This window comes from Oncorhynchus masou, unplaced genomic scaffold (genome assembly GCF_036934945.1).
Source record: "Oncorhynchus masou masou isolate Uvic2021 unplaced genomic scaffold, UVic_Omas_1.1 unplaced_scaffold_2439, whole genome shotgun sequence".
NCBI classification, from domain to species: domain Eukaryota; kingdom Metazoa; phylum Chordata; class Actinopteri; order Salmoniformes; family Salmonidae; genus Oncorhynchus; species Oncorhynchus masou.
The window spans coordinates 51040-56710 of NW_027008892.1; positions in this window are offsets into that span (position 1 = coordinate 51040).

Genomic DNA, 5671 nt, shown 5'->3' on the forward strand with positions numbered 1-5671 from the left:
ACTACCTGATACCCCTGTAGCGTCATTATTGTTTCCTCTCTGTTATTTACATTTTATTTTGTGTTACTATTTCCAAGGTTTAAGGGCAACGTAGCACGTCTGGTGAACAGGGCAGAGTCCCATATCATCAGGCAGAACAGTAGAAACTGGATCAGCAGTACTACAAGGTATCACGTCCAGATCATGTATCAATACTGATAGAATAGAAAGAAAGGGAGCACTGCTCTCAGATCAGCTTTCTCCATTCAAATATGTTCTTAACATTATAATTACGTCACAATACTGACCACAGATCAGCTTCTATTATCACCTATGGCTTCAAGTACTGAGGAGGCTTATTCTAATTCTTACCCAATAAAAATGCACTAAATCCCAGATTTGGCACATCATTGTGTTCATGTTAGGATACACATCATTATATATATTGAGACAAATTACAGACAGTAGCCTACAAGTAGCAAAATAGAACTCAATATATTGAACGATATGATTGAAATAGGCCTGAAGCCTACTGTTTATGTTTTAATGCAGTCATCTCAGTTTTCATTTGCAGCTAATTTGTTAAAGTCCCTTGTTTGAATCAATTACAAAGACATTGGCAACGTTGTGTTTGTGTCAACTTTGTTCTGAATTCATCTGCGGTCACAGAGAGACTGATAAACCATGTGATTCTGTGTTTAGCAGAGATCTTCTGTGTATAAAGTCATGCGGAAGGGCAATAAATAATTTAATGACTCACTCAGATGTTCTAGTGGTCTGAGGCAGGTGGTAGATTACTCAGCTGTTCTATGAGGCAGGTGGTATATTACTCAGCTGTTCTAGTGGTCTGAGGCAGGTGTTAGATTACTCAGCTGTTCTAGTGGTCTGAGACAGGTGGTAGATTACTCAGCTGTTCTAGTGGTCTGAGGCAGGTGTTAGATTACTCAGCTGTTCTAGTGGTCTGAGGCAGGTGTTAGATTACTCAGCTGTTCTAGTGGCCTGAGGCAGGTGGTAGATTACTCAGCTGTTCTATGAGGCAGGTGGTATATTACTCAGCTGTTCTAGTGGTCTGAGGCAGGTGTTAGATTACTCAGCTGATCTAGTGGTCTGAGGCAGGTGATAGATTACTCAGATGTTCTAGTGGTCTGAGGCAAGTGGTAGATTACTCAGCTGTTCTAGTGGTCTGAGGCAGGTGGTAGATTACTCAGCTGTTCTAGTGGTCTGAGGGAGGTGTTAGATTACTCAGCTGTTCTACGAGGCAGGTGGTATATTACTCAGCTGTTTTAGTGGTCTGAGGCAGGTGTTAGATTACTCAGCTGATCTAGTGGTCTGAGGGAGGTGTTAGATTACTCAGCTGTTCTAGTGGTCTGAGGCAAGTGGTATATTACTCAGCTGTTCTAGTGGTCTGAGGCAGGTGGTAGATTACTCAGCTGTTCTAGTGGTCTGAGGCAGGTGTTAGATTACTCAGCTGTTCTAGTGGTCTGAGGCAGGTGTTAGATTACTCAGCTGTTCTAGTGGTCTGAGGCAGGTGGTAGATTACTCAGCTGTTCTAGTGGTCTGAGGCAGGTGTTAGATTACTCAGCTGTTCTAGTGGTCTGAGGCAGGTGTTAGATTACTCAGCTTTTCTAGTGGTCTGAGGCAGGTGGTAGATTACTCAGCTGTTCTAGTGGTCTGAGGCAGGTGGTAGATTACTCAGCTGATCTAGTGGTCTGAGGCAGGTGTTAGATTACTCAGCTGTTCTAGTGGTCTGAGGCAGGTGTTAGATTACTCAGCTTTTCTAGTGGTCTGAGGCAGGTGGTAGATTACTCAGCTGTTCTAGTGGTCTGAGGCAGGTGGTAGATTACTCAGCTGTTCTAGTGGTCTGAGGCAGGTGGTAGATTACTCAGCTGTTCTAGTGGTCTGAGGCAGGTGGTAGATTACTCAGCTGTTCTAGTGGTCTGAGGAAGGTGGTAGATTACTCAGCTGTTCTAGTGGTCTGAGGCAGGTGGTAGATTACTCAGCTGTTCTATTAGGCAGGTGGTATATTACTCAGCTCTTCTAGTGGTCTGAGGCAGGTGGTAGATTACTCAGCTGTTCTAGTGGTCTGAGGCAGGTGGTAGATTACTCAGCTGTTCTAGTGGTCTGAGGCAGGTGGTAGATTACTCAGCTGTTCTAGTGGTCTGAGGCAGGAGGTAGATTACTCAGCTGTTCTAGTGGTCTGAGGCAGATGGTAGATTACTCAGCTGTTCTAGTGGTCTGAGGCAGGTGGTAGATTACTCAGCTGTTCTAGTGGTCTGAGGCAGGTGTTAGATTACTCAGCTGTTCTAGTGGTCTGAGGTAGGTGTTAGATTACTCAGCTGTTCTAGTGGTCTGAGGCAGGTGTTAGATTACTCAGCTGTTCTAGCGGTCTGAGGCAGGTGTTAGATTACTCAGCTGTTCTAGTGGTCTGAGGCAGGTGTTAGATTACTCAGCTGTTCTATGAGGCAGGTGGTATATTACACAGCTGTTCTAGTGGTCTGAGGCAGGTGTTAGATTACTCAGCTGATCTAGTGGTCTGAGGCAGGTGTTAGATTACTCAGCTGTTCTAGTGGTCTGAGGCAGGTGGTAGATTACTCAGCTGTTCTAGTGGTCTGAGGCAGGTGGTAGATTACTCAGCTGTTCTAGTGGTCTGAGGCAGGTGGTAGATTACTCAGCTGTTCTAGTGGTCTGAGGCAGGTGGTAGATTACTCAGCTGTTCTAGTGGTCTGAGGCAGGTGGTAGATTACTCAGCTGTTCTAGTGGTCTGAGGCAGGTGGTAGATTACTCAGCTGTTCTAGTTGTCTGAGGCAGGTGTTAGATTACTCAGCTTTTCTAGTGGTCTGAGGCAGGTGGTAGATTACTCAGCTGTTCTAGTGGTCTGATGCAGGTGGTATATTACTCAGCTGTTCTATTGGTCTGAGGCAGGTGGTAGATTACTCAGCTGTTCTAGTGGTCTGAGGCAGGTGTTAGATTACTCAGCTGTTCTATTGGTCTGAGGCAGGTGGTATATTACTCAGCTGTTCTATTGGTCTGAGGCAGGTGGTAGATTACTCAGCTGTTCTAGTGGTCTGAGGCAGGTGGTAGATTACTCAGCTGTTCTAGTGGTCTGAGGCAGGTGGTAGATTACTCAGCTGTTCTATTGGTCTGAGGCAGGTGGTAGATTACTCAGCTGTTCTAGTGGTCTGAGGCAGGTGGTAGATTACTCAGCTGTTCTAGTTGTCTGAGGCAGGTGTTAGATTACTCAGCTGTTCTAGTGGTCTGAGGCAGGTGGTAGATTACTCAGCGGTTCTAGTGGTCTGAGGCAGGTGGTAGATTACTCAGCTGTTCTAGTTGTCTGAGGCAGGTGTTAGATTACTCAGCTGTTCTAGTGGTCTGAGGCAGGTGGTAGATTACTCAGCTGTTCTAGTGGTCTGAGGCCGGTGTTAGATTACTCAGCTGTTCTAGTGGTCTGAGGCAGGTGGTAGATTACTCAGCTGTTCTAGTGGTCTGAGGCAGGTGGTAGATTACTCCGCTGTTCTAGTGGTCTGAGACAGGAGGTAGATTACTCCGCCGTTCTATTGGTCTGAGACAGGAGGTAGATTACTCAGCTGTTCTAGTGGTCTGAGACAGGAGGTAGATTACTCAGCTGTTCTAGTGGTCTGAGACAGGAGGTAGATTACTCCGCCGTTCTATTGGTCTGAGGCAGGTGTTAGATTACTCAGCTGTTCTAGTGGTCTGAGGCAGGAGGTAGATTACTCAGCTGTTCTAGTGGTCTGAGGCAGGAGGTAGATTACTCAGCTGTTCTATTGGTCTGAGGCAGGTGGTAGATTACTCAGCTGTTCTAGTGGTCTGAGGCAGGTGTTAGATTACAAGCGTTTTCAATTGTAATGTTAATAATATTACATACTGATGTCATATTACTGTATTGAATTATTGTTTTTAAATATTTAAATATTGATGTCACAAGTGTATCCTTTGTACAGTTCTTTATTAAAAACGTATTTATTTGTTACATTTGACTGAATAAAACCAGCAGAACTACTGATTTCTCTGAGAGTGAGACAGATATATATTATTACTGTATAAAACCTAGCAGTACTACTGATTTCACTGAGAGTGAGACAGATATATATTATTACTGTATAAAACCTAGCATTACTACTGATTTCTCTGAGAGTGAGACAGATATATATTATTACTGTATAAAACCTAGCAGTACTACTGATTTCTCTGAGAGTGAGGCAGATATAGCATTCAAGAAAAAAAAACATGATTATTTGTCTCTTTGAAAGGAAACCATCAAGATAGATTTTAAACAAATACATGTCTGTCATTGAACAACCCCATGCCGTAATTAGATAGTGGAAAAAAAAATATTTTTCATAATTTCTCTAAACAATAAGAGCTAATTTACAAACTTTTCTGAAAATGGATATATAGTGTTTTGGAATGAAACCCTTCAATTGCTTTTAATACCATTAGTTCCCAATAGTTACAATGTTGTATTTTAATTTAAAATATATAATAAAATGCGGAACACCAGGCTGGAAACCACTGATATGAAACCTTTAGGATGTTCAATAACGCACTGTGGGGGCGCTGTGGGTTCACTGTGGGGACACTGTGGGGTCACTTGGGGGCGCTGTGGGGTCACTGTGGGGTCACTGTGGGGTCACTGTGGGGTCACTGTGGGGTCACTGTGGGGGCACTGTGGGGACACTGTGGGGACACTTGGGGGCGCTGTGGGGTCACTGTGGGGACACTTGGGGGCGCTGTAGGGTCACTGTGGGGACACTGTGTGGACACTGTGGGGTCATTGTGGGGACACTTGGGGGCGCTGTGGGTTCGCTGTGGGGTCACTGTGGGGGCACTCGGGGTACTTGGGGGCAATGTCGGGACACGTAGGGACAATGTGGGGACACTTGGGGACACGGTGGGGGCACTTGGGGACACTGTGGGGACAATGCGGGGACACGGTGGGGGCACATGGGGACAATGTGGGGACACTTGGGGACACTGTGGGGGCATTGTGGGGACAATGTGGAGGCGCTGTGTGGATACTTGGGGACAATGTGGGGACAATGTGGGGACACTTGGGGACACTGTGGGGGCGTTGTGGGGACAATGTGGGGGCGTTGTGGGGACAATGTGGGGGCACTGTGGGGACAATGTGGGGACACTGTGGGGACAATGTGGGGACAATGTGGGGACACTGTGGGGACACTGTGGGGGCGTTGTGGGGACACTGTGGGGACACTGTGGGGACAATGTGGGGACACTGTGGGGACAATGTGGGGACACTGTGGGGACACTGTGGGGACAGACATAAATCTCTTGGCATGTTTTATTAACTATATATGTTGTCTCTGACCTGGTATCAGTGACGTGACGTCATCATCTTTAGTTTTCATTAGACTAGAGACTGAAGGTCTGTCTCTGTTGTGTTGAAGCCCAGTCCATCAGGAGAGACCAGACTCACCCAGCTGTCTGTCCATGAAGAGTGACGGGTCTATGGACCTGTAGTCTACATTAGACTAGAGACTGAAGGTCTGTCTCTGTTGTGTTGAAGCCCAGTCCATCAGGAGAGACCAGACTCACCCAGCTGTCTGTCCGTGAAGAGTGACGGGTCTATGGACCTGTAGTCTACATTAGACTAGAGACTGAAGGTCTGTCTCTGTTGTGTTGAAGCCCAGTCCATCAGGAGAGACCAGACTCA